A 16,938-nucleotide genomic window follows, 5' to 3' on the forward strand; every position below is an offset into this window, starting at 1 on the left:
TGATTACTTTCCACAGGGAGCAATTAAGTAAAGTAACACAATACTTTTTAAATTAACGAATAATGTGTAAGTACCGACCCCAACACTGCCCATGAGTCACTATTTGCCTGCCGCTGCTGCATATGCCAATACACAACCATATGCTAATATACATACATACAGTTTCTACATAACTCTGGATGTATACGTCTAACATACCAGCGGGAGCCTTATTCCATCTTTGTGTGGTACTTGAAGTAACTAAGTGTCCAATCTCACACTTCTCTCACACAAGTATTAAACCATTTAGGCAATCAAAGAAACGATCCAGTGTTTAGCACTTTCTACAAAAGAAATATGATCCTGTTTGGAATCATCACAAACCTTTTTCATCATTTAATGAAAGCGTAGCGGGGAGAATTACTTGTTTTTTATTAAAAATGCTTGTTGTTTTGCTGAGTGTCCAAAGCGTCTTCACATCAAATGGATTAAAAAAATTCTTCTCCTCAAATTCTTATTTTTTGTGAGGTTTGTACTAAACCTCCCAAACAGCCCATACAACATATGGTGTTCATAGGAGCAGTGAAAGATGTTTTCCTCTCTGTAATCATTCCTCCTGTTCATACTGACTATTAAAAGATCTCCTTCAAATGTGTTTTCAATGTAAAGTAATGGAGGATAAAATCCACAGTGTGTCCACACAGTCATTTAACCTCCTGTTGTCCTCAAGTCAAGGAAGGAAGGGAGGAAGAATGAAGGAAAGGAGGGAGGAATGAAGGAAGGGAGGAAGAAGGAAGGAAAATAGGGAGGAAGAAGGAAGGAAAATAGAGAGGAAGGAAGGAAGGGAGGAAGAAGGAAGGAAAGGAGAAAGGAAGGAAGGAAGAAAGAGAGAAGGAGGGATGGAGGTAGGGAAGGAGAAAGTAAAAGAGGAAGGGAGGAAGGAAGGGAGGAAGAAGGAAGGAAAGGAGGGAGGGAGGGAGGGAGGGAGGGAGGGAGGGAGGGAGGGAGGGAGGAAGGAAGGAAGGAAAGGAGGAAGGGAGGGAGAAAGGAAGGAAAGGAGAAAGGAAGGAAGGAAGAAAGGAGGGAGGAAAGAAAGAGAGAAGGAGGGAGGCAGGGAAGGATAAAGGAAAAGAGGAAGGGGAAGGAAGGGAGGAAGAAGGAAGGAAAGGAGGGAGGGAGGGAGGGAGGAAGAAGGAAGGAAAGGAGGGAGGAAGAAGGAAGGAAAATAGGGAGGAATGAAGGAAGGGAGGAAGAAGGAAGGAAAATAGGGAGGAAGAAGGAAGGAAAATAGGGAGGAAGGAAGGAAGGAAGGGAGGAAGAAGGAAGGAAAGGAGAAAGGAAGGAAGGAAGAAAGAGAGAAGGAGGGATGGAGGTAGGTAAGGAGAAAGGAAAAGAGGAAGGGAGGAAGGAAGGGAGGAAGAAGGAAGGAAAGGAGGGAGGGAGGGAGGGAGGGAGGAAGGAAGGAAGGAAGGAAAGGAGAAAGGGAGGGAGGAAGGAAGGAAAGGAGAAAGGAAGGAAGGAAGAAAGGAGGGAGGAAAGAAAGAGAGAAGGAGGGAGGGAGGGAAGGATAAAGGAAAAGAGGAAGGGGGGAAGGAAGGGAGGAAGAAGGAAGGAAAGGAGGGAGGGAGGGATGGAGGAAGGAAGGAAAGGAGGAAGGAAGAAGGATGGAAAGGAGGAAGGAATGGGAAGGAAGCTAGGGGGGACGAAAGAAAGAGAAGGGAGGAAAGAAGAAAGGAGGGAGAAAAGAAAGAGAGAAGGAGGGAGGGAGGGAGGGAAGGAAGGGAGGAAGAAGGAAGGAAAGGAGGGAGGGAGGGAGGAAGGAAGGAAAGGAGAAAGGAAGGAAGCTAGGGGGGAGGAAAGAAAGAGAGAAGGAGGGAGGGAGGAAAGAAGGAAGAGAGGAAGGGAAGGAAGGAAAGAAGGAGGGAGGGAGGAACAGTCAAAACAGACGGGGTCAATTTGACCCGGGAGGACGACACGAAGGTAGATGATGAGATAAAAGTAGCTGATCAGCTTCTATTGAGCTTCATCAGTCTGAGTTAGTCATATCAAGTGATATCTGACATATTTACAGTCTTTATAGCATCAGATTCCCTCTTAGTGTTTCCCTGTTGAGCTGTGGTGGAAGTATAGTAACAAAAAGACATTGCTACTAAAAACACTGTAACGTTGAAACATAGAAGATGAAGATTTGACTCATTTGGACGACTGAAGATATATATAATTCAATCTCAAACAAGTTTTTCTCCCCGTTTTAAGAAAGTCAGACTATCTTTTCGTGTCTCGTGTGAAAGCTCTGAAAATAAAGTCATAGAAAAAGACCAACATTTTTCTTGAATCACTCGTATGTCTCTCTTAAAGATTAATCTGTTCTTATGAGTGCTTCTTGCATAATTCATTGAAAGCTTTCGAGGGTCTACACCAGGCGGGGAGTTCCGTTCCTCTGAAATGATGCGAACCCGGAAGTAACTTAAAACTGCATTCTATCAAAAGACCACCAGGGGGCGACCGTTTTGGTGTCAAAAGGACTTCCGTCTCTATACAAGTCAATGGAGAATTCACCAACTTCTCACTTGATTTCTAACCTCAGTAAACGTTTTCAAAATGTGTTTATGGTCTCAATCGCTAGTTTAAAGCCTTCTTCAATGCAGTATGATGTTCATTTGGGACATTTTGGCCTCCCTGATTTCAAATGTGACGATAAAGCAGGGTATGCATTAGGGCGTGGCTACGTCGTGATTGACAGGTTGATTGGTTCACAGGTTCAGGAGGGCGCCTCTTGCTCCTCCTGATGCCCATATAAGTAGAATCCGTGGGGGGGTTTTACCCAGCATGCACCTGAAATTTTCAAGATGGCGCTGCTCAGATCCAATACTATTCGCTTCCAAGCAGCAGTCCACAAACCAATGGGTGACGTCACGGATTTTACGTCCATTTCTTATATACAGTCTATGGTCTAGACCTGCTCTATGTGTAAAGTGCCTTGAGATTACTTTTGTTGTGATGTGGCGCTATATGAATAAAGATTGATTGATTGGTTGATTGATTGATTGATTGATTGATTGATTGATTGATTGAGATGTGTCCTCATGACAATATTCTAGTGGATGACTTAATGATCAGGACTTTTAGATGCCAGCTTAACCGACTAAAGTACTTTAATACTGAAGGCATCCTTAAATGTGTTTTCTAAAATGTTGCTGGTTTTAACAGCAAGATAAATCCAGACACTGGTGGTGGTGGCTCATGACTTCAATCAATCAATCTTGGGCCAAATCACAACAAAAGTCATATTGAGGGCACCTTTCACATGGAGCAGGACTAGACTGTATTCAATGATTCATTTAGAAACAGACCCAACATTCACCCATTTACGGGAAGAAACCTCAGAAGGAACCGGGAGGGCGCTCTAGGTGGGCGCCCATCTGGTTGCGGATTCCTGGCTGCTGTGTTATTGGATTGACCCACAATTATGACAGTAATGCTGAGGAAAGCCTAGGTCTGAAATACATCGGTTTGTTTGTGCTGCTGTGCAAAATTGAATTTATTATACACAGTGATTTGTGAGTGATGTCACCTCTGTTTACTGTGATCTTTTTGGTTCAGCACCGAAAAGACTGAAAGATGATGTCAAATTCTGGCAGGAGGTTGTCTGCTCCAAGTCCTTTTAAGCCAGCATAGATACAGTTACAACAAAATAGAATCAGACTTGTTATTTCAATAAACTGCAACAACGTCTAATGTTTTGCATGGATAAAAGGAACAGCTTTCCCACAATGTGAGTCACACTTATTGTTCTTTCAGTGTCTGGATCAGAGCCTGAACTTATATCCTCGATAAAGCTGGGGAAGCTAAAAAAACAGGATTTGTGGTTGCTAAGGTGGAACTCCAGTGTAGTCCCACTGAGGGGGTCGTGTGTGTTTTACTGTGTATGTCAGAATCACGAGAATCTCCTCTAACGAGTCACCCTTTGACGTAGCGGCCAAGCGGGTACACCCCTTTACTGAGTCAGCTGTAAAACGTCTGCAAGAAATCTGCCAAACAGTGAGTCAAGGATGGAAAAAGTGTTTTTTGTTCTTTCACTTTTCAGTCATAAAGCCAAAGTCAGCATTCTTGAAAGCACTTTCTCTGCCTCTGGCCCTGATGCATGGAAAGATGCAACAAAACCAAGCGAGGAGAAAGGAAATGTGTTTCCTGTTTAAAAGGCACATTGATTTTTGCACTTTGCACACAGCTGCCAACTCTTCCTCTACTTCTGTGTTTTCTATCTTGTTATTTATGTGTATGAGTATGTTGTGGTGCGAGCTGTCAAATGAATTGCCCTCGAAGGGATTAATAAAGTTGTCTTGAATCTTGTATGACATGCAGCAAAGGAAAGCTAGGAAAGCTAAAACAGGATTTGTGGTTGCTAAAGTGTAACTTGCTGGAATCGAACCAGGGGCATGGTAACCACTCAACTATCAAGGCGCTCCCGAAAATGTGTTTTTAGAGAAATGAGACATTCTTTCCTCTTTTTCTGATTACGGTGGTTGGTTTCTTTGACAGCTGTAGTGACTTCTGACTTCTTCTGACTGTGTTTGTGTCTGCATACATGTGCTCTGTGCTACTGTAGTAGTGTTTTCTCTCTGCAGCCTGTTTACCTGTTCTACAAACACCTGCACATGAGTAAATACCTGCATTCTGTGTTTATACTATGTCCTGCTCAGACGCACAGGAACCATTTCTACCGGCAGAATGCATTTATGTTTTATACATTCATTATTTGCGTCTCTATTTAGTGATATTCTGATTGTGAATACATTATTTAATAAACCAGAACATCGTCAGGGTGTCGTCTGAACACTGGAAATTGTTTATTTCAATCAGGAGAGACCAGAGATAAAGTAAAATGCCCCCCTATGGAGTCCAGACACTGGTGGTGGCTGATGACTTCGATCAATCTTCTCGGGCCAGATCACAACAAGTCATCTTAAGGCTGAAACTGATCGGGCTGATGAAGTTGAAGTGTTGCTTTGAGGAATATGAAGACTGGGTGGTGATGGGGAGGTGGTGGGTCGCACAAAACAGCATCAAGAGAGCACCTGAGCAGAGAGGGAGAACATTTAAATAGACAGCTGCAATATGATAGGCTGACAATGAAGGTGTGTCACCGTGCTATTGGTTAGACTTGACCAGGTGATGTTAACAGCTGATGTGTCAATTGATGCTCCAATAACAGCAAGGAAAATATGAGCTTTGACAGAGATCAGTATGAGCTGTAAGAAGGATCAGGATGACTAAAGAATGAGAAATAAAACTATGATGTGAGCATACAAAGTGGTACAAGGTGGTCTTCCTGTCTGAACTTTCGCTAAGCTTCATTAGACTGAATTCCATGACGTGTGACAATCCACATTAGGAATGTCACTAAGACTAAGTGTTTTATCATTAGAAAAACATTGCCAGAGTGGGACTGTTCCTCTGTAAAGCCAATACAGAATACTGCGGTATTCAGAGAATACTCGTGATCCACTATCGTGATGCTGACATGCCGGCGTCTACAGAAGTAGTAAATACAGTCTCAGTTACAATGATGACTTTGAGGTTACAAACCGGCTGGGCACCTGGTGCAAAAGAAGGATAACATTTGTGGAGTGTATTGGGTACTTGGAAATCTCCCCTCAACTTGATAGATTTTGCCCTTCTAAAGATAAAGAAGCTTTATTGTCATTGCACACAAGATACAATGACATTTCGTTTGGCAGCAATCCTTGTAGCAGCTACAATCAGTATAAATATAAATAAATATGTATTAAAATAAATAACAACATATCTAAAAATATGTATAAAAATCAAGTAACAACAAGAACAAGTTAAAGTGCAGGTAAAATTGCAGTATGTTCATGGTTCCTGCAGCAGTGTCTTCACCGCCAAATGCAAAAACCCCAACCGATTAAGGCAGATGGTCGCCCTGTTGCCAAGTGCTGCTCATGGGGAAATGCTGGGTGTCTGTAATTTAAAGAGTACAGCCTTGACCTGCTCTATGTAAAAAAACTGCCTTGAGATGACTTTTGGTGTGATTTGGTGCTCTATAAATAAAGATTAATTGATTGATTGATTAAAATTGGAGTCATTCGTGACACCCACAATTTCAAAAATGTCCCTTCGACGTTGGCTGACAGTCATCAGAAGGTGACGGCTTACCATGTGGATTCAACATTGGAACTGGGCAAAGTTAAGAGTGTCTTAATTTAGTCCTTTTCAGACAGTGTGCAGCAGCATTTGTTTGCAAGAGATACACCTCAAAACACAGTACTTGCAGCAACATCTGTCACCATAGATCAGGGGTATTCAATTAAAATTCAATTTTCCTCAAGTGAAGGTCCAGAACATCATAATGTCCGTGTTATTTTTCAGTAGCTTGAAGTAGCATGTAGTTCCATCAGCATCTGTGTCTAGTGGGAAGATTGAAGACACATAAATACAGTAGAATTCATTTATTAGTATTTACACTGAACTGGTGGCATTCAAATAAATAATCAAATATATACAATTTAAAAAAAAAAGTAAGATAAATACATTTTCTTTTCTTATATCAAATAAAGATGGCATTTTAAAATAAAGTGCATTATAGAAAGCTTTTGATTGTGCTTCTTAAATAAAGTGATTAGTTTAGAAAAATTAAAAAAGAATCCCTTTATATTTTTAAACCTAACCTAAACTCAAACTATAAACTTAATTTAACATCTAATAACTTTATAACTAAACATCTCAACACATATTAACTGCAGTTATACTTTGTTTTCTCTTTCTCTTGTTTTATGAGAGCAGTGAACTCTTGCTTTTCCCACCAGGATTATAAATGTGGGCTGGAATGGTGAGAAATGGTGAAACTTTTTTTTTGTTTGTTTTCTCTAGTGTTTATCTTACTGACAGTCGAGTCTTTCCGCGTGTCGGAATGCACGGATTTGATTGACTGGTGATTCTAGGGTCAGGACTGTTGGGGGGGCTCGGCTCCTGACGAGTATGCAGCTTGCATCAGTTTCATCAGCCCTTTCTGGTTTCCAGTGTCCTCCCAGCCATTTTTTCCATTCCCTCATTAGGTATGTTAGGATTTAAGTCTTGGCTTTCTGTTCAGTCTTTCTTGGATCCTCTGTCTAGTTTTGTCAAGTTTGTCGTTTTTGCCTGGAATAAAAACCTTTTTCTGTAGCTCTGCCTTCGGTCTCGGTTGGCATGTAGGTGTGCCTGCTCTGTTATTGTGATAATAGTAATAATAATACTAATTTTATTTATATAGTTTATAGGGGTGTGACGATACACTCAGCTCACGAGACGAGACAAGATTTTAACTATATTTTTAAGAAAACTTCAATGAGGAAATACGTGACTGTTCTTTTATTTAAAATTCACAAAATGGAAATTGAATTGAAATGTTTGAACTAATCAGCTTGTAATGAATATTCAAGTATATATAAATACATATATACATATACATAAAGTAGAACAACATACAAATTGTGTTATGGTAAATGGACTGTACTTATATAGTCTTTCTAGTCTTTTCGACCACTCAAAGCGCTTTACACTACAACTCATTCACCGCATTCACACACATTCATACACTGATGGCAGGCAGCTACAAATTCCTTGAGTTTCTGCTCCTGGGATGCCCCCACGACCCCGTGTGGAGGTGGTGGAAGGGAGGAAAATGATGGCCAAGCTGCCTTCTTTGAGGAACAATGATTCCCATACCATGTGCCAACCTGCACATCAGGAGGAATCTAACCATTCACTCGCATTCATACACCATTGGCACAGCAATGGGAGCAACTAGGGGTTAAATGTCTTGACCAAGGACACATCGACATGTAGACTGGAGGAGCCGGGAATCGAACTGCCAATCTTCCAATTGGAGGACGACCGCTCTACCTCCTGAGCCACAGCCGCCCCCGCCACAGCTGTTATAATTTGGTGGTGTGACTCATTTTACTTTTTGCATCATTAGGTTACCACAGCTGCGTTAGATTCCTCCGCTCCTCCTACTTCAGACTATCAGTGTAGAGACCTGAGGTTAACTTACCACTGCTCCTCTCCTCATCTCCTACTGCTGACTGAGATCTTCTCAGCAGGTAGAAGCTGCAACAAGGTTAATAATCCACACGTGACATTATAAAAAGAAGACATGACATGCGAATGATTTTTACAACAAAAAAGAACAAAAAGAAATAAAATGATTAATTAATGTAATATGAGATAACCCAGTGCAGCGAGAAGCACTCAATATGGGTATGCCATATGTAAACAATTAACACTATTCTAAGGCATACAAGTTATATTATTACACAATAAAGGAATTTAGATAAGTAGTCCTCCAGTGAGTGAATAATATATATCAGGCTTTGGATATACGCACTTGTTGGTAGGTCATTTTTGTTAACAGTAAGAAATATAAATCCCTTATCCTTTAAAACAGAAACACAGTTTTGGCATTGTTTTTTTTTTCAAACAGATGACATCGGTTAGCTGAAATTGAATCACAGATCATGTGAGTCGAGTTGCTGGATCTGATTTCGGGAGTTGGATCCAAAATGAAAAACAAAAACGTCACATTCAAGCAATAAAAGTACTACATCAACAATTTTGTACACCTCCGCCTATGTGCGGACGTGTAGTACACATGTGAACAAAAACGATTGCTCAACCAACAGAAAATGATGTAATACTTAAGGTTAGGGTTATGCATCTTGCTACATAGTGATGACAACATGTTTTTGTCATTCGGAGTCACCCAGTGATAAAACACAATACTTAATTAATACAGTTATTATGAGTTATTATTAAATAAATCAATATTTACAGTACAGACTGAAATTATTACAGTATATTGTGATCATTTTAAATTAATAGAAAAACTTTGGTGTGACAAGAGTGCAGGAGTCTAGAATTGGGTTGGCAATCAATTATCTGTTGATTTAATTGTTAATCTTTTCTTTTTCTTACACTTTAGCATACACTGGTTCAAACTAGGCCTTGAGGTCATTGTAAGGCCACACTAAATCTTGACTATGAGACAATCTCCTCTAGAGACAGTAAGGGGGAAACAGGATGCACCCTGATAGTGTTTCTATGGCAGCCAGGCTCAGAGATGTGTTTGCCTCCTTGTCTCTATGAACTGTGTGCACATAGTTTTTTTTCTTTTATCAGTTTTTAAAGCATTTTATTTTTATTTGTTTTACTTAATCTCTGTAATTCTCTCTGTAATATTCCATTACTTTATTTGTTGTTGATCTACCTTAGCGCTGTTCTGTTTTTTTGTGATTATTCTTGCTGTCTCTACTCTTACGTAACCTATTCTGTTTTATAGATATTCCTTTTTTTAGTCACACGATGGGGAAATTTGCATTATTACAGAAGCAAAGTGGATAGTAAAAATAGAAGAGTGTCAATAAAGTGCTGGTTGTACAGTCTGATAGCTGCAGGGAGGACCTGCGATATCGCCCCTTCACACAATTCGGGTGAAGGAGTCGGTCACTGAAGGAGCTCTCCAGTGTGGTCAGAGTGTCCTTCATGGTGTGGGAATCATTGTTCCTCAAAGAAGGCAGCTTGGCCATCATTCTCCTCCCTTCCACCACCTCCACACGGGGTCGTGGGGGCATCCCAGGAGCAGAAACTCAAGGAATTTGTTGAAACATCTTTCAAAAAGTGCACATGACTTATGTGCAGTTAGCTTTCATCATTAAAGTGTCTGCTTTAAGGTCCTACATGCAGTAGCTTCTACAACGTCATCGCTAGTGGCTTGTGTAGACCTTAGCAGGCTGTGAACCTGACCTCCCCCAGCACAGCATCATTCAGGCTGGTCCCACCCGCTGGAACTCCACGTTAAAGGGGATGCTGGATCAGAAGCGTGCTCTGAACATCTATGCAGGAAAGCATGGAAAATTGTCAACACTAACTGTAGACAAATGGGCTATCATCTCAAATTTGATTGAGACACTGGGCCCTATTGAGGAAGAGACTTTTGAAATGAGCAAGGCAGAGGCCTCCATCTCCTGCATCATCCCAAGCATTGCTGTGCTGAAAATGGTGCTTCAGGTAGAGGCACCCACCACAAGGGGATTAGGCTCAAAACACTACAGGAAAACATGTTGCTAAGCTCGGAGAGAAGATTTGCAAAGATCGAAGAGACCAAATGTTTGGTGCTGGCAACTCCTCGGTACAAGGGTCATGTCTTTACATTGGACACACTGAGCAAGGCAAAACAATGGCTTAAAGAAGAGCATGCCATTTTGTCTGAACAACAAAAAGCAGCCACCACTTGAGACCAAGGACCGGATCCAAAACAGAGAAGGGTGGAGGAGGAAGCGGAAGTGGAACCCGGTCCCTCTGGTCTTCTTGAACAGATGTATGCAAACATTTTTGGGGCTCATGGAACTGCTGCTGAAGAGAGTTGTGAACATAACATCTCTGAGGAGCTGGACCAGTACCTCCGTGAGCCGTTGATTGACAGACAGACTGGTCTGCCACTGGAATGGTGGAAACAGAACACATCCCAACAACACCTTCTTGCACCACTGGCAAGAAAATTCCTCTGTCCACCCCCCTTCCTCTGTTCCCAGCAAGAATTCATTCATATTCAGTGAGATTGGTATAATTTATGACAAGAAGAGGAGCAGGCTTATTTTACTTTATATTGTTGCAGACAAAAAAGGTTTCAATAAATGTTTTTTTATGTTGAGAAATCCTGTGTTATTGTTTAAGACTTATATGAGGTTGGAGGAAAAAAATGACAAATGGTTAATCCACAGTTTGTTATCTGAAAAACACTGTACAGTCCTGATTGGTTCAGTGTTTTTCACTTAAAAGTTGTGGAATTGTCCAGAATGGCCAGATTGCCAGTCCGCCCCTGATTGGGATGTTGGGCCTCGACTTTACTGTTGGGGTTGAATTAGGAGCAAGTAGCCTCTCTTGTCTGCTGAGAGGCCTACATGGAATCAGTCAAGCCTGATTTGAAAGGAAAGGCCGCCAGGAGGGCCCCTAAGCCTCCTTCCCCCCTGCCCTGAGGTCAAATCACCCTGAACTCAACTGTCGATTTAACAAGTCAGATACCGTAGTCACAGACCCCATTGTGCCCGCTTCGTTTCCTTCACTCGACTATACCTCTGTTAGTCAGTTCAGCTGCTTGTGGGTTAGTGGGACTATTTATGGTAACGCCCACACACACATAGGATAAGGCTAAGCTACATCCTAAGGGACCCCATCTCAGTCACGTTTTCTTACGATTTTTTTCCAGCCCCTCCTGTTCTCCCGTGGCAAGACTTCCTTGCGGGGTCGGCCATCTTGAATCCCCACGCTCCTGAACCCTGAACACACCCACACACACACACACACACACACACACACACACACACACACACACTCGCATCCACACACACACACACACACACACACATCTACATCCCTGCCTATTTGTACAGATTTATTCATGCACAGGTGTTGTTAGTGTTTGTTTGTTAGTTGTAGTGGTATGACAGTTCATAACTATACATTGATTAACTTGTTGATTGATAGTTGGTTAATAAACTGCTATAGCTTTAAAGTGTTTTGTGATTATTGTGCATGTGTTATTGTGTATTCTTTAATTTCCTTTTAATAATTAATAATTATTTATGATGATTATTCATCATTATTAATAACCAAACACACTCCCTTTCGCTCCTACAGGACACACACACACGCACACACACACACACACACACACACACACACACACACACACACACACACACACACACACACACACACACACACACACTGAGTTGGACTCAGCTTAAAACAGCTGTGTGGTTCTCCTGGCTGCCAAAGTTAGAATATCAACAACTACAGTCCTCCTTGTCTCCATGGCGACCTGAGAGCAGCACGTGGACTGTATTGCGTAATATACTACAGTAATAAAACTGCATTGACATGTGTTGACAATAGCGCCCTCTGCAATCACACATGATTATTACCAGTGGTATGACCTCATTACTCTCTCCACCATGATTACTAGTAGAGTTTAATTATAGAGCAGCTCTGGGGAAACTGAATGAATCACACTTTTGACATTTAAAGACGAAAATGAAAATAAAGAATGGTGTTGCAAATTACATTTAAGTCAAATTACATTTAATTTTTCTTCTCTTTTTTTCCATTTTAACCAATCATGGCTGTGTGTGTTTCTTCTGAGATAGACTCTGATTAATGATGAGAACAAAGATCAAAGATGTAGCACAAGTAACTAGATTAGGTCTTTTTGTTGTTGTTGTTGTTGTTGTTGTTGTTGTTGTTGTTGTTGTTGTTGTTGTTGTTGTTGTTGTTGTTAATTAACTGAATGAAACATCTCACCTTACCTTACATACTGTTCATATTCTGCAACCTCACAGCATGTTCCGGGTCAGTTTTGACCCTCATAAAAAGTGTCTATACTAGCATCAATAGGATGGATCCGACTGTTCAATAAATGTGTGATTAAACCTTGATTAATGTTTCAGAGAGCAGAGAGAGTGTATTTTTTAGCTTTTACACCACTCATTTTTGGAGAAAAAACAGCTACTATCACACAAAACAAAGCCTCTGATAAAGACAGTAAAAACCTGTCAACCTTGAACAACTTCAGCTCTGTTTCCGACGGACTGATTGGGATTTATTCCACCATCCCGACCTGGAGGTATATACACAGCAGGTTCTGTTTTACATCAACTGCTGTGTGGACAGTGTCGCAGTGCAGAAACGGGTCCGGACCTTTCCAAATCAGAAAACATGGATTACAAAGGAGGTCTTCACCCTCATACGAGCTCGGGATAGGGCCTTCAAGTCAGGAGACCAGGCCCTCTACAGCTCTGCAAGGGCTAATCTGAAACGAGGCATCGGAGAGGCAAAACGGACGCACTCATAGAAGATCGAGGAGCGTTTCAGTGATAACAACGCAAGACAGGCATGGCAGGGACTGAAACAAATCTCCAACTATGACGTCAACACCGCCACCGTCTCCGACAGCAGTGCCTCCCTGGAAGATGAGCTGAACTGCTTTTTCTCACGGTTTGAGGTAAAATTTACAACCTCACACACAAACATCCCTGCTACAGACTGTAGTGTTCTGATAGTTCAGGAATGTGAGGTGAGGAAAGTGTTCAGAGCTGTCAAACCAAGGAAGGCCACATGTCCAGACGGAGTACCTGGGAAGGTCCTAAAAGCCTGCAGCTACGAACTAGCACAGGTTTTCACAAGTATTTTCAACCTGTCCCTTGCCAGAGCCACAGTCCCCTCCTGCCTTAAAACAGCTACAATCATCCCAAAAAACACAACATAAATAACCTGTCGCCCTCACACCCATTGTCACCAAATGCCTAGAGAGACTGATATCACAGCATATAAAAGACAACCTCCCTCCATCCTTCGACAACCACCAGTTTGCATACAGACATAACAAATCCACTGAGGATGCCTTAAGCATTGCCCTTCACACACAGCCCTGCAGCACCTGGAACAGAGACACACATAAGTCCGGATGCTGTTCATCGGCTACAGCTCAGCATTTAATACCATTATCCCGGACATCTCTCCATTTCTCCTCACATCTCTGCTCCTGGATACTGGACTTCCTCACACACCGTCCCCAGTCTGTTAAACTTGGCTCTCATCTCTCCTCCTCACTAACTCTCAGCACAGGCTCCCCTCAAGGCTGCATGCTAAGCCATAAATTCCTCGGCATACAAATCACAAACACACTTTCCTGGACTATATCCTGCTATTAAGAAGGCGTCTCAACGCCTTCACTTTCTCTGTGTCCTGCGGAAAAAATGACCTAAGCAGAACAGTGATGGTGGCCTTCTACCACGCAGTCATCGAGAGCACTCTGACATACTGACTCACAGTATGCAGAGAAAAAGGCTCTACAGAGGATAGTCAACAGTCCAGAAGATCATCGGCTACCGTCTTTCCTCCCTAGAAGGAGTTGCAGATGCTCGATACCTCTCCAGAGCCAAAAACATTTTTAAAAACTCCTCACATCCCGGTCTTACAATGTCTGACATCATGCCCTCAGGCAGGTGTTACTGAGCCATAAAAACACACACAAAGAGAGGTGTGTATGTTGCTATGCCACTGTGATGAGCCCCCTGCAATTTTGTTGTATTACTTATACAATGACAATAAAGGCATATTCATATTAATTCACAATATCATGTCCTATTTTACCTAAGACATGAAAATATAACATAGCAATAATGATTGAAATGTTATTTTATATGTAAAGTGAAAATGAGCAGAACTTAATGGAGCTGTGGGGTTTATTGTATAACCATTAGAGCCATCAGTCTTCACTGCTACATCATAAAAAGAAATCCTCATAACTACTATCTTATTAAAACTATTAACTATTCATTTCACTAAAACACATGGCAATAGATACGGGTCAAAGTTGACCCAGAACAGCCTCAATGGACAATAATTAGTAGCACCTATCCAAAAGTAAAATAATTTCATTTTCATGCATGTTGGGCGACATAAGGAAAAAAACATCAAATTTCAGGGTACAAGACTTTTGGGATGTTTTTAAAATGTCAAATTGACCCGAACAGTACGTAAGAGTTAAATCTTTTTAAAGAGAGAGGGTTTTAAATTTTAAAAAAGGTCACATTTGAGATGGTGAACTTGTCTCTGCAGCACTCTAATTGTGGATCCATAGTCTGCTGCCTGACTGTGCTCAATGAAAAGCAAGTTTTTATTTAGAAATACACTGAGCAAAGGACGCTCAAAGCTTTTGGTTCCCCCATTTTCTTTTTCTAAGGTCACATTGTTCTGCAGGATAAACTTAGGTCAGTTCTTTTCTCTTGTCTTTTTTACTGCATATTTGGTATTGAGCTAATCCAACTTTAATATTGTGATACTTGGATTAGGTTATTGACTACATTCATTAACAGGTAATTAGTAATCGTATCAGAATACATTTTAAGGTAGGCCTCCCAAACTTGGACATCCAGATACATCCAGATGTCTTTTAATACACAAGCTAATAGAAGTTATTCTTTTATGAAGCTGTTAAATATTTGTTTCCATTAGTAATATTAGTAAACACGGCCTTATAACCTGAAAAGATAACCAGGAAAACACAACAATCTTCAGTTATACGTTGACTTTATATTTGAAAAACTTAAGGATAAATTAACTGAAATATAAATAAACTAAATGATATGTGTTCATGATTTTGACCAGTGTTCAAATGGCATCATTAAGTGCTTTCATGCCCCCAAAAATTATACACACACATCACACATAAACATGAATTTATGCACAATATCAAGTACTTTAAAGTGCTCAAAATCGCCCTGAAAGGAGGGATTTCCCTTCCTTCCTGTAACAACCCAGCACCTTTATTTTTAGTGACTCTCTGTCTTTACGCTTCTCTGCCAGCAGGTGGCGTTTTTCCCCCCCCGTCATCAGGAGCTGTCTTCTCTCTGGCAGCCTAGTTGGTTTCGTCTATTAAATACAAGAAGAGGGTCACACAGGTCTGTATACTGCATGCTTATTTCTACACAGTCGCTGAGTCTGGGTAAATATTACAGTAACATGAAATGAAATTCTCTTCTTTTGTAGATTTTATTCATGAGTTTTGCATTTTCATTTTCAACATGGAGAACAAAATAGAAATCACACTGCCAGCTCACAGTAAAGATGCACATGCATGTCAATCGGTCAGCTTGGTTTTGGAAAAGTGAAGCCGATGGATGACTTTAAACTTTGTGTCGTCCTCCCGGGTCAAATTGACCCTCCCTCCTTCTCTCTTTCTTTTTTTTACTTCCTCTCTTTTCCTCCCCTCCTTTGTCCTTCCTCCATCCCCCTTTCTTCCTTGCTTCTGTCCTTCCTTCCTCCCTCCCTCCTTCTTTCCTTCCTCCCTTCCTCCCTCCCTCCTTCTCTCTTTCTTTCCTTCCTCTCTCTTTCCTCCCTTCCTTCTTTCCTTCCTCCATCCCCCTTTTTTCCTATCTTCTGTCCTTCCTTCCCCCCTCCCCTCCTCCTTTCATCCTTTCAAGTCTCGCATTAATAGCATGTTTTTTAATCCTGTCCAAACTTTTCATCCATAACTCGTCTGAAATCACAGAAATCAAGTTGTTTTGATCTGAAACTTTACTTTCTGGCTGGACATGCATCATCCTTGGTTTGGTTTGGTTTTCGGTATGCAGCTTCAGTTGTAGTTATTCAGTTTTCTGCACAACACCCTCTCACACACACACACACACACACACACACACACACACACACACACACACACACACACACACACACACACACACACACACACACACACACACACACACACACACACACACACACACACACACCCATTCACACATCCATCATGCAGCCCTTACAATACTGAAGCCATTGATGTCCATACCTCATACTTTAACTACTTTAATGTGGCACACTTTATAATTTGGTTTATTTGGGGTTGTTAAAATGAAGTATGTCTAATTTCTGCCTGTTGCACTGGGATTTACCACAGTCATTATCACATTGTTAACAACACATGTTAAAACTAAAGCAACAAATGTTACAGAACGGAAAGCTGTTAATGTAACTCAGCTTGTTGCCAAAGCAGTAAAACAAACCCTGAGTTTTGACTTTCAGGCAGCAATTCTACATACGTTCCCCTCAAGTTTTGGAACTTTGACCATGTTTAGTAGAGTTTATAACAGTTTATAAGCATAAGATGTTCCCTTTAATACATTTTTAAAGACACTGAAACGTTTCGTCCTCACTTTAATGATGTTTAATGGATTCATTTATAGAGCAAAACTGAAGCTTTCATCACATCTTTATTGTGAGGTGCTACAACTTGAAACCCAATTAAGCATGAGAATTAGGTATTGATAGTGTTTATTTCAGGCAGGCCATTTACTCTAAAGTTATTTTGTGATGATTTGTATTGAAACAGTTTTATTTCCT

At 41.1% G+C, this 16,938-nt stretch overlaps 1 long non-coding RNA gene across 1 annotated transcript in view; it reads left to right on the forward strand.

Annotated features, from left to right (window-relative positions):
- The window catches only part of LOC133987584 (uncharacterized), a 54,442-nt gene that overhangs the window by 8,349 nt on the left and 29,155 nt on the right, over positions 1-16,938 (forward strand). The gene's annotated exons all lie outside the window — the stretch shown is intronic.

This window comes from Scomber scombrus, chromosome 1, assembly GCF_963691925.1.
Source record: "Scomber scombrus chromosome 1, fScoSco1.1, whole genome shotgun sequence".
NCBI lineage: Eukaryota > Metazoa > Chordata > Actinopteri > Scombriformes > Scombridae > Scomber > Scomber scombrus.